The sequence below is a fragment of the Amblyraja radiata genome, unplaced genomic scaffold, assembly GCF_010909765.2.
Source record: "Amblyraja radiata isolate CabotCenter1 unplaced genomic scaffold, sAmbRad1.1.pri S89, whole genome shotgun sequence".
In the NCBI taxonomy this organism is placed as follows: domain Eukaryota; kingdom Metazoa; phylum Chordata; class Chondrichthyes; order Rajiformes; family Rajidae; genus Amblyraja; species Amblyraja radiata.
The window spans coordinates 10914729-10930527 of NW_022630172.1; the positions used below are offsets into that span (position 1 = coordinate 10914729).

Consider the following 15799-nt stretch of genomic DNA (forward strand, 5'->3'; position numbering starts at 1 on the left):
GAGCCTGCACCGCCATTCGCTCATGGCTGAACACTAAACAGACACACTTACCCACAAACAGTAGACACAAGACACAGAACACAAGACACTACCCTCCCCTTTATACCGCTATCACCACTCTCCACCCCAAGAACCGCGTGATCTCCTGGGGGAGGCAAAAAAACGGATAAAAACCCAGGTCCAATTCGGGAAAAAAATCCGGGAAATTCCTCTCCGATCCCAATCCAGGCGATCGACACTTGTCCAGGAGATCACTCAGGTCTTACTATACTAACCATACCTAGGTACATATCCCTGCCCTCTCCCCGTAGCCCCTTGTCCCCTTGGCAGCTAAAAAACCATCTATCTTAGACTTAAATACATTTAACGTTTCTGCTTCCACTGCTCCCTGGGGCAGTGAATTCCATAAATTAACCACCCTCTGGGTGAAGAAGTTCTTCCTCATCTCAGTTTTAAAAGAGCCCCCCCTTATTCTGCAACTATGTCCCCTAGTTCTAGTTTCCCCGATCATTGGGAACATCCTCGGTGCATCCACCCGATCAAGGCCCCTCACGATCTTATATGTTTCAATGAGATCGCCTCTCATTCTTCTAAACTCCAAAGAGTAGAGTTCCAGCTTACTTAACCTTTCCTCATATGTCAATCCCCTCATTGCAGGAATTAATCTTGTAAACCTTCGCTGCACTGCCTCCAGGGCTAGTACATCCTTTCTTAAGTATGGACCCCAGAACTGTACACAGTATTCCAAATGTGGTCTCACTAATACTGTGTACAGCTGCAGCAAGACCTCCGTGTTTTTATACTCAATCCCCCTAGCAATAAAGGCCAAAACTCCATTGGCCTTCCTGATTGCTTGCTGCACCTGCATACTGACTTTTAGTGATTCATGTACTAATACCCCTAGATCCCTTTGCGTTGCATTACAACGCAGCTCCTCCTCATTTAGAAAATAACTTGCCCTATCATTTTTTTCCCAAAGTGAATGACTTCACATTTATTAGTATTAAATTTCATCTGCCAAGTTGTTGCCCACTCACCTAGCTTATCTATATCCTTTTGCAGACTCTTCCTATCCTCCTCATCCCCTACTTTTCCTCCCATTTTTGTATCGTCCGCAAATTTTGATATATTACACTTGGTCCCCTCCTCCAAATCATTTATATAAATTGTGAACAACTGGGGTCCCAGCACCGACCCTTGCGGAACCCCGCTAGTTACCGGTTGCCATCCCGAGTATGAACCATTTATCCCCACTCTCTGCTTCCTATTTGATAGCCAATCCTCTACCCATGCTAATATATTACCCCCAATCCCATAATTTTTTATTTTTAGCAATAGTCTCTTATGTGGCACCTTGTCAAAAGCCTTTTGGAAGTCCAAGTATACCACATCCACCGGTTCCCCTTTATCCACCCGGGTTGTTACTTCCTCAAAGAATTCGAGCAGATTCGTTAAACAGGAGGTGGGGGAGACGCTGTTTAGACTGACACAGTTATGGAACAGAGGGATCCAGTCCAAGATCAAGTCAAGATTAGATCAAGAGTTTATTGTCATGCGTCCCAGATAGGACGATGAAATTCTTGCTTTGCTTCAGCACAACAGAATATAGACGGCATGAATACAGAACAGATCAGTGTGTCCATATACCATTATATCAATATATATACACATGAATAAATAAACAGATAATGGGCTATTAATGCTCAGAGTTTTGTTTGAGTTGAGTTTAATAGCCTGATGGCTGTGTGGAAGCAGCTATTCCTGAACCTGGATGTTGCCGTCTTCAGGCTCCTGTACCTTCTACCTGAAGGTAGTGGGGAGATGAGTGTGTGGCCAGGATGGTGTGGGTTTTTGATGATGCTGCCAGCCTTTTTGAGGCAGCGACTTCGATAGATCCCCTCGATGGTCGGGAGGTCAGAGCCGATGATGGACTGGGCAGTGTTTACTACTTTTTGTAGTCTCTTCCTCTCCAGGGCGCTCAAGTTGCCGAACCAAGCCACGATGCAACCGGTCAGCATGTTGTCTACTGTGCACCTGTAGACGTTCGAGAGAGTCCAGGACCAGGAGAGATCTTCAGAGATGTGCACGCCCAGGAATTTGAAGCTCTTGACCCTTTCAACCATCGACCCGTTGATATAAAGGGGACTGTGGGTCCCCATCCTACCCCTTCCAAAGTCCACAATCAGTTCCTTGGTTTTGCTGGTGTTGAGGGCCAGGTTATTGTGCTGGCACCATTTGGTCACTCGCTCGATCTCTCTTCTATACTCTGACTCGTCCCCAACAGTGATAACGTCCCACAACAGTGGTGTCGTCAGCGAACTTGATGATGGTGTTCGCACTGTGTCTGGCTACACAGTCATGAGTATAGAGTGAGTACAGCAGGGGGCTGAGCACGCAGCCTTGAGGTGCTCCAGTGCTGATTGTTATCGAGGCTGACACCTTTCTACCAATTCGAACAGTCTGTGGTCTGAATGAGGAGGTCGAGGATCCAACTGCAGAGACACAGTTCTGCGAGTTTGGTAACCAGCTTGGAGGGGATGATGGTATTAAATGCCGAGCTGTAGTCAATGAATAACAGCCTGACATATGAGTTTTTGTTGTCCAAATTGTCCAGGATGGAGTGGAGGGCCAGCGAGATCGCATCCACCGTTGATCTGTTGTGGCGATAAGCGAACTGCAGTGGGTCCAGGTTTTTGTCGAGGTAGGAGTTGATTTGCTCCATGATCAACCTCTCAAAGCACTTCATCACCGCCGACGTTAGTGCCACTGGTCGATAGTCATTGAGGCACGTCACCTTGCTCTTCTTGGGCACCGGTATAATTGATGCCCTTTTAAAGCAGGTGGGAACCTCAGACCTCAGAAGTGAGAGGTTGAAAATGTCCATAAAAACTCCAGCCAGTTGGTCCGCACAGGTTTTTAGAACACGACCGGGTATACCATCAGGTCCAGGCGCTTTACGAGGGTTCACCCCTCTGAAGGATTTCCTGACATCGGCCTCTGTGACTGTGACTGAAATACCATCACAACTTCCACCAACTTGATAAGTAGAAAATGCTTGTTCTGCAGAAATATAGCCTTCGCATATAACCATATATGGCTTACCCTTCCTCTGTCAGAAGCTGTCAATCTTAAGAAAGCAAGAGGCTGTACTATGATCTGTAGATAAGGTATTGCTGAATCGTTGGTTATTGGAGTATATATATATGTAATTAGATCACTGCCTCTTTGTGTGGGGATGAGATCTCTGTATAGTATGTAATCTGCATACTGTAAAGAGTTTTACCACACCCGCCTGGCGAAATAAACATAGACGTAGAAACATAGAAAATAGGTGCAGGAGTAGGCCATTCGGCCCTTCGAGCCTGCACCGCCATTCAATATGATCATCCAACTCAGTATCCTGTACCTGCCTTCTCTCCATACCCCCTGATCCCTTTAGCCACAAGGGCCACATCTAACTCCCTCTTAAATATAGTCACTGAACTGACCTCAACTACCTTCTGTGGCAGAGAATTCCACAAATTCACCACTCTCTGTGTAAAAAATGATTTTCTCATCTCGGTCCTAAAGGACTTCCCTCTTACCCTTAAACTGTGACCCCTTGTTCTGGACTTCCCCAACATCGGGAATAATCTTTCTGCATCTAGCCTGTCCAACCCCTTAAGAATTTTGTACATTTCTATAAGATCCCCCCTCAATCATTTAAATTCTAGCGTGTACAAGCCGAATCTATCCAGCCTTTCTTCATATGAAAGTCCTGCCATCCCAGGAATCAGTCTGGTGAACCTTCTCTGTACAAGAATGTCTTTCCTCAGATTAGGAGACCAAAACTGTACGCAATAGTCCAGGTGTAGTCTCACCAAGACCTTGTACAACTGCAGTAGAACTTCCCTGCTCCTATACTCTATGGGCGGGGATAATGCGGGTGTGCGGTTTGTATTGTTACTAAAAATTGGAGAATTCACTGTTCATACCATTGGATTGTAGGCTAGCCAAGCGGAATTTGAGATGCTGTTCCTCCAGTGAGCATGTGTCCAAGGACAGAGGGGTTGCTATGGGAATGGGAAGAGAGTTACAATGGTGGGGAATTGGCGAGACAAAGCACAGACTCGGCGACTGTTTTGCTGAACACTTACGCTTTTTCCGGTTGCTAACCATTTTTACTACTCGCGCAGATTTCTCCCTTCTCCCTTCCCTTTCCACATAGATTAATTCATCACGTTTCACAATGTGCAATGCTTGTTTCACATCTGTCTTTTCATCTCTGGTCTTTCTCCAACTATCAGCCTATCAAAAACTCCCTTCACCTGTATCCACCATACTTACCAGCCTTTGAACTGTCCCTCCTCTTGTCCACATTTCTCTCCACTCACTGCCACCACAATCATCCTGAAGAAAGGTTCAGACTTGAAACATCACCTATCCATATTCTCCAGAGATGGTGGTTGACCCACTGAGTTCCTCCAGCACATTGTCTTATTCCGATTATCAGTTATGATCATTCTAATTAGGGGGCAGGAACAGTGAGGATGAGGGTTGCTGTTGTAGCGGGAGCCAAGGGGACTGATTCAGATGGTGTTTAGTTTCTCTCTTTGTATACACAGATCTAACGCCTACATTCTCTGAGCTCCTGACACAGTGGAGCGAGTACCAATTGTTCCAGCTGACAACATTCTATCGGGAGAGACTGAAACAGGCGATTGAAGAAAGGGTTGAAAGCCTCGGCTTCATGATGAGATGGCAGGGATGTTTCAGTGGCCAAGAACACGGGGTAAGTGGAAGGAACATGGTGACTTCTGTTTCCTGTCACAGAACTGACGGCATTAGGGGGAAGAGCTAATAGTCAAATCTAAAATGGAGTAGTTCTTCTACAAAAGCATGGTCTAGTAGAACAAAAGAATGGCTCGGTGCCAAGTCTGAATGACTTTGTAAATTATATGGGGCACAATATGGAGGACAGGTTGTCTTTTCAATAAAGACATTAAGATGGAATTCCTGCAGTAATAACATCTGCTTCTTTAAGGCCATAAAGAAGCCAAGATTGAAAGATAGCTGACGCTCTATAGATAAGTAATAACTTGTTATTGGATGAGCTTGATTTGGACCCAGCTTTTCCTATATTCTGAAAGGCTGCAGAATGTTTCAGTCATGCGATATTCAGACTTGATAGGAGTGTTTTACTGATAAGAAAAATGTATATGTGCTAACTTTCCTTTGTTCTGTGAGTGGGAGCCCGAGAAGCACTGAGCAACGTTTGTGCTCATTGTAGATCTTTCCACTCCTGTCTGACGAATCAAATAAAGATTGCCATGGTTTACCTTTAACAGTTTTTGTTGCTATCTGCTTTTGAAGAAACGAACTTTGACACAGTCCGCTCACCTCGCACTGAATAGTGCAATGGAGGCACTGATCTCTGATCAGTTTGCGTCCTGTAGATCTTGTATCAGGAATAAATCCTGTGACCTGGGGATTTCTGAGAATGGTCCATTCTGATCCAGCTGTTCTTCCTACACATGCATCTTAGCACAATTGTCAGGGAGCAGTAAACTTGTAAACCTGAATCAGAAACGATAATACTTCTCAAGTGTCATCAGTTCCATTGGTCACATTTAGCTCAGTTCATTAAACCACAAAGGGCATTATGCACAAGCACAAGGAACTGCAGATGCTGGTTTACAAAAAAACACACAATGTGCTGCACAAAATAACTCAGTATTTAGAGATGCTGTCTGACCTGCTAAGACATTAAATTGTCTGCTTATCATTCAATTGACAAATAAAATAAACAAAAGTACATTTACTAAAATCTACGGTATTAAAAATATATTCAGCAGGTCAGTTATTTACGCATCTGTGGGAAGCAAAGCCGAGATAATGTGTAGTGAAAGGTGGGATGAGCTGCAGGAAATGTACAAGAGAGGAATGTCTTTGATCGGGTAAAACTGGGGTAGGTCTAGAAATAAAAACGTTATCTGATCAATTAGTGAATGTGGGCTCAGAGGGTAAGAATGTAGACGAAAGAACATTATAACTTCCAAATGCAGAGCAGGAAGAAATGCAGGTTGGACTGGACGCGTCCATTCCTAGTGGGATACAGTCCATGTGAGGCCAAAGGAATTGGATTAATTTCACATCAATTTCAACACAGCCATCATTGGCCTGAATGGCCTGTTACCGTGCTGTACTCTGCTGTGTTAGAAACATAGAAACATAGAAATTAGGTGCAGGAGTAGAGGCCATTCGGCCCTTCGAGCCTGCACCGCCATTCAATATGATCATGGCTGATCATCCAACTCAATATCCCGTACCTGCCTTCTCTCCATACCCTCTGATTCCCTTAGCCACAAGGGCCACATCTAACTCCCTCTTAAATATAGCCAATGAACTAGCCTCGACTACCCTCTGTGGCAGAGAGTTCCAGAGATTCACCACTCTCTGTGTGGAAAAAGTTCTTCTCATCTCGGTTTTAAAGGATTTCCCCCTTATCCTTAAGCTGTGACCCCTTGTCCTGGGCTTCCCCAACATCGGGAGCAATCTTCCTGCATCTAGCCTGTCCAACCCCTTATGAATTTTATAAGTTTCTATAAGATCCCCTCTCAATCTCCTAAATTCTAGAGAGTATAAACCAAGTCTATCCAGTCTTTCTTCATAAGACAGTCCTGACATCCCAGGAATCAGTCTGGTGAACCTTCTCTGCATTCCCTCTATGGCAATAATGTCCTTCCTCAGGATTGGAGGCCAAAACTGTACGCAATACTCCAGGTGTGGTCTCACCAAGACCCTGTACAACTGCAGTAGAACCTCCCTGCTCCTATACTCAAATCCTTTTGCTATGAAAGCTAACATACCATTCGCTTTCTTCACTGCCTGCTGCACCTGCATGCCTACTTTCAATGACTGGTGTACCATGACACCCAGGTCTCGCTGCATCTCCCCTTTTCCTAGTCGGCCACCATTTAGATAATAGTCTGCTTTCCTGTTTTTGCCACCAAAATGGATAACCTCACATTTATCCACATTATACTGCATCTGCCAAACATTTGCCCACTCACCCAGCCTATCCAAGTCACCTTGCAGTCTCCTAGCATCCTCCTCACAGCTGACACTGCCCCCCAGCTTAGTGTCAGTCCGCAAACTTGGAGATATTGCCTTCAATTCCCTCATCCAGATCATTAATATATATTGTAAATAGCTTGGGTCCCAGCACTGAGCCTTGCGGTACCCCACTAGTCACTGCCTGCCATTGTGAAAAGGACCCGTGTACTCCCACTCTTTGCTTCCTGTTTGCCAGCCAGTCCTCTATCCACATCAATACTGAACCCCCAATGCCGTGTGCTTTAAGTTTGTATACTAATCTCTTATGTGGGACCTTGTCGAAAGCCTTCTGGAAGTCCAGATACACCACATCCACTGGTTCTCCCCTATCCACGCTACTGGTTACATCCTCGAAAAATTCTATAAGATTCGTCAGACATGATTTACCTTTTGTAAATCCATGCTGACTTTGTCCAATGATTTCACCACTTTCCAAATGTGCTGCTATCCCATCTTTAATAACTGACTCTAGCAGTTTCCCCACTATCGATGTTAGACTAACTGGTCTGGAATTCCCCGTTTTCTCTCTCCCTCCCTTCTTAAAAAGTCGGGGTTACGTTTGCTACCCGCCAATCCTCAGGAACTACTCCAGAATCTAAAGAGTTTTGAAAGATTATTACTAATGCATCCACTATTTCTGGAGCTACTTCCTTAAGTACTCTGGGATGCAGCCTATCTGGCCCTGGGGAGTTATCGGCCTTTAATCCATTCAATTTACCCAACACCACTTCCCGGCTAACCTGGATTTCACTCAATTCCTCCAACTCCTTTGAGCCGCGGTCCCCAGCTATTTCCGGCAGATTATTTATGTCTTCCTTAGTGAAGACGGAACCAAAGTAGTTATTCAATTGGTCCGCCATATCCTTGTTCCCCATGATCAACTCACCTGTTTCTGACTGTTCTCGGACACTGCCAGGTGTGAAGTGAGTTTCACACTGTCAGGACTCTGGGAGTACACAGTTTGTCAGCACAGTGTCATGGGTGTATGAAGAGGCAAATCAATGCCTGTCACTGTGCTCAAAACTAACGGAATACCCCATCACTGAACAGCTAATCCCTCCCCGTTAGCATTGTCTCATTCACTTCCCCATATATTCATTGTTGTTCTTCACAGAGCGTCGCTGAGCTCGTGGCAAAGGGAAACCGCAGAGACAGTTCCATACTCTTCCTCAGTCTGGTGATGGAGAAGGGTAAGCTTGCCCGGCGGGTGATGTGGGAATCCTTTGTGAAAATGCAGAATGAATTACCGAAGCTGGACAAAATACTGAAAGAAATCCAGGAGCTCGGTACGATAAATCAACACACTGAACTGAATATCACATTGAAACACTGGAGTTAACAATGTTATTCAAGTCTGGTTTAATGAATGTTCGTTGATTTAAACAGGTCCTGATCCAGAAGAATACATGAACATCCTCAGAGGTTTAACTGAATTACCCTCTCATATGGAAGGTGAGTGTTGAAATGTACAGTTCACACCAATCACTTGTTAGAATTGATGTAATACTGAAACTGTTCAGAGCTTTGCAAAATTGGAAATCAGAAGATCAAAGGCTAAGCCATTGTTAGACTGACACGGGGATTCACTATGGATTGCTTCTTTGTCTGTAGATTCAGGTTTAGCTTAGTTTAGTGTATTGTCACATGTACTGAGGTACGGTGAAAAGCTTTTGTTGCGTGTTATCCAGTCAGCAGAAAGACAATATATGATTATAATCGAACCATTTAGAGTATAGATAAACTATGAGGGAATAACGTTTAGTGCAAGGTAAAACGAGGAAAGTCCGATCTAGGATAGTCTGAGCGTAACCAAAGAGGTAGATAGTAGTTCCCAGATCACTCGATCTCTGACATACACTGGAACTATTACACTGCATTATTTCAACTCCTCCAGGCGTTAATTGTACAAGGTTTTGCAATGTATCAGGTTGTGGAAGAGATCTGTGAAATCCAGTGCTCACCTGGGGGAGAATGTGTGTGTAGTGATTTCACACACACTCCTGGATGTCCCTGACACACTGTGTAACCCCACACACTCCTGGATGTCCCTGACACACTGTGTAACCCCACACACTCCTGGATGTCCCTGACACACTGTGTAACCCCACACACTCCTGGATGTCCCTGACACACTGTGTAACCCCACACACTCCTGGATGTCCCTGACACACTGTGTAACCCACACACTCCTGGATGTCCCTGACACACTGTGTAAACCCACACACTCCTGGATGTCCCTGACACACTGTGTAACCCCACACACTCCTGATAGAGTCCTGACACACTGTATAACCCTACACACTCCTGATAGAGTCCTGACACACTGTGTAATGTTGAGTTTTGAGTTGAGTCATCTAACATTGTGTCCATTATCTGCCTTTTCCCGTGCAAGATGTTCAACAGAAACACAAGGAGACTCTGCGAGCACAGAATGAAACACTGAGCGTCAACACCATCCTGATGAAGGAGAAGGTTAAGGATTTCCTGCTGCTTGATCGATACGCTGAGCTCACAATCATCTCCACTGTTCGAGATCGGACACTGGTGGAACATGAGCTGCTGGCAAGAGGCCGGGACCATGAAGAGTGGAGAGAGGAATGTCTCCGGGGAAAACTGGAAAAAATCAGGACTGATCAATTGTTCCACAGCAGCTTTTCCCGGAGGAAATCCCGATCTGGGATTTCAGCAACAGTGGCCGGAGTCGCGGGGATCGGAAAAACAACAATGGTGCAAAAGATTGTTCATGATTGGGCCACAGGGAAAATATACCAACAATTCCAGATTGTCTTCAGTTTTAAATTCCGGGATTTGAACACTATTAACTGCAGAGTAAACCTGAGGGAACTGATTCTGGAACAGTATCCACACTTTGGGAATATGCTAGGAGAGGTCTGGAAGAACCCAGAGGGATTGCTGTTTATATTTGATGGTTTGGATGAATTCAAGGGCAGAATCGATTTTGCTGACAGTCGGAGAGACACAGATTAGATTAGATTAACTTAGATTATTTAATGACCACACAGTCAAATTGGTGGAATTCAGGTTCAGGATGTTACAAGGTAGGCTGATTCCCGTCAAACATAACATAAAACACAACATCATACAATATACAGTACATGCATGGGGAGGATATGTGCTGTTATAGTGTGTTCAGAATTCGGATTGCGTGTGGGTAAAAACTGTTTTTAAATCGAGATGTCTTGGCGGACAGTGAGCTATAGCGCCTTCCTGATGGCAGCAGGTGGAAGATGTGGTGTGCTGGGTGGGAGGGATCAGAGATGATTTTCTTCACCCTTGACACAGACCGTTTGTGATGGAGTGATTCTATTGATGGGAGGGGAGTGCTGATGATTTTGGATGCTTTGTTAACTATGCGTTGTAATTTATTACGGGAGTGAGTGTCTAAACTGCTGAACCAGACTGTAATTGATGAAGTGAGCATGCTTTGGATGATGGCTGTGTAGAATTTGATTAGGAGGTGTTTCCTTACTCTAAACTTCTTGAGCTGGCGGAGGAAGAAGAGCCTCTGGTTGGCTTTTTTGTAGATGTGATTTGAATTGATTTTCCATTTGAGGTTATTGCTTATGTGGGTGCCTAGAAATTTGTATGAGTCAGTGGTGGATATGGGTTCGCCTGAGATGAGTAGGGGGGTCTTGGGTTGTGCCTTACGTCTGAAATCAATGATGAGTTCGTGTGTTTTTGATGTGTTAAGTGAGAGGTTATTGTCTGTGCACCAAGTGACTGCTTTGTGTGTTTGAGTGCGGTATTCTGTTTCATTATTGTTCGAGATGAGACCAATGATGGTTGTGTCATCTGCATATTTATAAATTTTAACTGAACTATGCTGGGTTGTGAATTGGTTTGTGTAGAGTGAGAATAACCAGGGGGACAAGACGCAGCCCTGAGGGGCTCCTGTGCTAAGGTGCAGGGGGTGAGATATTGTGTTATGTATCTTCACCCTCTGTTGTCTGTTCCAAAGGAAGCTGTAGATCCAGTGACAGATGCAGGGGTCGATGTTCATGTCCGTTAATTTATGGAAGAGTTTAACCGGGTTGATGGAGTTAAATGCCGAACTGAAGTCCATGAAAAGGATGCGGGCGTACGTGTTGGCGGTTTCCAGGTGTTGCAGAGTGTGATGAATGGCCAGATTGACTGTGTCTTCCACTGACCTATTGGCTCTGTATGCGAGTTTTAAATTCCGGGATTTGAACACTATTAACTGCACAGTAAACCTGAGGGAACTGATTCTGGAACAGTATCCACACTTTGGGAATATGCTAGGAGGGGTCTGGAAGAACCCAGAGGGATTGCTGTTTATATTTGATGGTTTGGATGAATTCAAGGGCAGAATAAATTTTGCTGACAGTCGGAGAGACACAGAACCTCAGCACCAGTGCCCAGATCCCGAGTGGTGGTGTGAAGTGTCTGACATTGTGTACAGTTTAATCCAGCACAAGCTGCTCCCCTGGTGTTCAGTGCTAGTGACCACCCGTCCCACTGCGTTACATTTACTGGAAAAGGCAGAGATCAGTGTCTGGGCTGCAATCCTGGGATTTGTTGGTGAGGAACGGATCGAATATTTCACCAGGTATTTTGAAGATCAGACGGTGGCAGCAGCTGTTTTCAAACATGTGAAGGAGAACGAGATCCTGTACACCATGAGCTACAACCCCTCCTACTGCTGGATCCTTGTCCTGACACTGGGCCCCTTCTTCATACAAACACACCGGGACCCGCAGCGAGTTCCCAAGATCATCACACAACTATATTGCTACTTTATTTACAACATCATGAAAAACCACGGCCGTGAGATTGAGAACCTCCGTGAGGTGTTACTGAGGGTTGGTCAGATGGCCTTCACTGGAGTGGCCGAGAAGAACATTGTGTTCACAGATGGAGATTTGATCAAATACAATCAGCAGCCTTCCCAGTTCCTGTCCGGGTTCCTGATGGAACTTTTGGAGAGAGAGGATTCAGCCCAGAGCGTGGTGTACACCTTCCCTCACCTCACCATCCAAGAGTTTGTAGCCGTACTCGCACAATTCATTACTGTAGATCCCGGGAATATCGTGAAACTCCTGTCTGAAGTCCACAGCACGACAGACGGGCGATTTGAAGTATTTCCCCGTTTTGTCGCTGGTCTCTCCACCCCACGGGCAGCTTGGATACTGGAGGAGTTTCTGGGTAAATTCCCTCATCAAACAATCTACCGAGTGATTGACTGGGTGAAGGAGGAGGTTCAACGTCAGATTAGAGATGCACGGAGTGAGTTTGGTCAAAGGAGGCTTCTGAACACGCTGCACTACCTGTTTGAGACTCAGAATCTTGTACTGACTCAGCGGACACTGGGATCTGTGGAAACACTTTCATTCAGAGGACTTGGGCTGACCCCGATTGACTGTGCGGTCCTGGCTCATGCCATCAGGCTCTGTGATACAATCAAACACCTCAATCTGGAGAGCTGCCGCATTCAGTGTGAAGGTCTCCAGCGGCTGGGACCGGCTCTGCACAAGTGTCAGCAATTGAGGTAAATGTCCGTTTGATGCTAACACTGAACTGTAAAATTGTTTCACTATTTTGTTATTCCGTCCAGCACCCCTTTTATGGGGCTGAGCAGCCGTCACTGTGCACGGGGGCACCCCTCCTATTTTATCCCCCCCATCCCCCGGGTCACCGGTGATCGACCCCCTCCCCCAGGTCACGCGTGTTGCCTGCCTGCCCTGCCGCTGTTCTCTGCACGGGGAACATTTCCTGGTCGTCGGTCGGGGGATGAGAATAAATGGTGAAAGTCACAAAACACCACATTCACAGAGATTTGTTCAATAATGTGCTGAGATTTTTCCATAAATATCCGTTTGGGAGAAGTTATCTATCTCAGCCTCGTCGGCCGGGGTTTGTTTCTTACTCTGTGTTTGTGTTTAGACTGGGAGACAACGACCTGGAAGACTCCGGAGTGAAACTGGTGTCAGCGGCTCTGAGGAACCCGGACTGTAAAATACAGAGACTGCGGTAAGTCCCAGACTGTGAGAGATTGTGTTTACACTCACTGGGTGTCTGACACTGAACATTAATATGATCAGTAATTGTGTCACTGATAAACACTGGGGATTTGCACCGTCTCCTGTCTCTCTGTGTCCCTCACCCTCACTCTCTCTCATCTCCAGGCTGGACGATGTCAGACTCACAGATTCTGGAGCCGAGGATCTCGTCTCCGCTCTCAGTACAAAGCCCTCACTGACGGAGCTGCACCTGGCACACAACTGCCTCACAGACCGATGTGTCCCCGCTCTCAGCCGCCTCATACTGACCCTCCCGAGACTAGAGTGGATCTGCAGAGTGTTTGTGTTAACGCTTAATGTGATCAAATATCAGGGGATCCATTCATCTGCGGGCTTCTTTCTCCTGTGATTTTGTTCTGTAAGTGTTGTTGAAATATTAACCCCAGTCCCTGTTATTGACACTGTTGTTTAACCTGTTTATTTCCGCTTTATTCCTCGACTTGTTTCAGGCTGGGGACGAATGAGTTCATTCCGACCAGGGAGGAGGAACTGGGGTCGCTGCAGGAACCCAGACCCGGACTGAGAGTGGTCATGTGAACATCTCTGGGTGTAAACGGCACTGCCCTGGGGACCGGAATATTGTTGCTGTCAGGCCACGTGCCGGATCTACCCACACACTTCATGGAGGGAGGGAGACCCGGCTGCCATCCTCGACTTGCCCAGACAATAGTCCCCAGGCTGTTGCTGTAATTTATTCCCTGCGGCATCTAAACAATGCACTAACTCACAACAATTGTCCCTCTCCCACTGTTCAGCCGCACAGGTACATTCTCTTCTTGATTCTGGATGGACACAATGTCGACGCCTTTTGACAGAATACACCGTTGTTGACATTAAACGCGACTTATTCTCGCACTTTAGCGTTAGGGTTAGCATTCAGAGTTCAGAGGCACAGTTTGCAAACAAGCCCTTCGGCCCTGCGAGTCCACGCCAATCGATCACACTAGTTTTATGTTATGTTGCAGTTCTGCGTATTAGAGACTAATTTACAGAGGGCAATTGATGGTCATGCCAGCATGCCTTAGGGATATGGGAGGAAACACACGCCGTCATAGGAAAAACATGCAAACTCCACACAAACAGTGGCCGTGGTTAGAATCGAACCAGAGTCTGTGGGGCCGTGAGGTAGCAGTTCTACCAGCTGCACTAAAGTTGTAACACTTATTATTGTCACGTGTACTGAGAAACAGTGAAAATATTCTGTTTGAATGCTTGCTATCCAATCTAGTCAGGTAATGCTATACATCAATACAACCAAGCCAAGTGCAAGTACAGCAGGTAGAGTGAAGAGTGCTGAATATAGTTTTCTCAGCATGTAGCGATACATGGACAGACAGTGGCTTGCAAAAGTATTCATACCCCTTGAACTTTTCCACATTTTGTCACGTTACAACCACAAACGTAAATGTATTTTATTGGGATTTTATGTGATAGACCAACACAAAGTGGTGCATAATTGGGAAGTGGAAGGAAAATGACACATGGTTTTCAAATTTTTTTACAAATAAAAAACAGGAAAGTGTGGCGTGCAAAAGTATTCAGCCCCCCTGAGTTAATACTTTGTAGAACCACCTTTCGCTGCAATTACAGCTTCAAGTCTTTTGGGGTATGTCTCTACCAGCTTTGCACATCTAGACTGAAATTTTGCCCATTCTTCTTTGCAAAATAGCTCAAACTCAGTCAGATTGGATGGAGAGCGTCTGTGAACAGCAATTTTCAAGTCTTGCCAGAGATTCTCAATTGGATTTAGGTCTGGACTTTGACTGGGCCATTCTAACACATGAATATGCTTTGATCTAAACCATTCCATTGTAGCTCTGGCTGTATGTTTAGGGTCGTTGTCCTGCTGGAAGGTCTCAAGTCTTTTATAGGCTCTAACAGGTTTTCTTCCAAGATTGCCTTGTATTTGGCTCCATCCATCTTCCCATCAACTCTGACCAGCTTCCCTGTCCCTGCTGAAGAAATGCATCCCCACAGCATGATGCTGCCACCACCATGTTTCACAGTGGGGATGGTGTGTTCAGGGTGATGTGCAGTGTAAGTTTTCCGCCACACATAGCGTTTTGCATTTAGGCTAAAAACTTCAATTTTGGTCTAATCTGAACAGAGCACCTTCTTCCACATGTTTGCGGTGTCCCCCACATGGCTTGTGGCAAACTGCAAACGGGACTTCTTATGGATTTTTTTCAACAATGGCTTTCTTCTTGCCACTCTTGCATAAAGTCCCGATTTGTGGAGTGCACGACTAATAGTTGTCCTGTGGACAGATTCTCCCACCTGAGCTGTGGATCTCTGCAGCTCCTCCAGAGTTACCATGGGCCTCTTGGCTGCTTCTCTGATCAATGCTCTCCTTGCCCGGCCTGTCAGTTTAGGTGGACGGCCATGTCTTGGTAGGTTTGCAGTTGTGCCACACTCTTTCCATTTTCGCATGATGGATTGAACCGTGCTCCGTGAGATGTTCAAAGCTTGGGATATTTTTTTATAACCTAACCCTGCTTTAAACTTCTCCACAACTTTATCCATGACATGTCTTGTGTGTTCCTTGGGCTTCATGATGCTGTTTGTTCACTAATGTTCTCTAACAAAACTCTGAGGCCTTCACAGAACAGCTTTATATATACTGAGATTAGATTACACACAAGTGG

At 45.6% G+C, this 15799-nt stretch overlaps 1 long non-coding RNA gene across 1 annotated transcript; it reads left to right on the plus strand.

Annotated features, from left to right (window-relative positions):
- Positions 1-13055: 13055 nt before the first annotated feature.
- Positions 13056-13388, plus strand: LOC116969627. The gene is made up of 2 exons (XR_004410865.1): positions 13056-13104; positions 13260-13388. It is a non-coding gene; the product is annotated as an uncharacterized LOC116969627 (long non-coding RNA).
- Positions 13389-15799: the final 2411 nt, after the last annotated feature.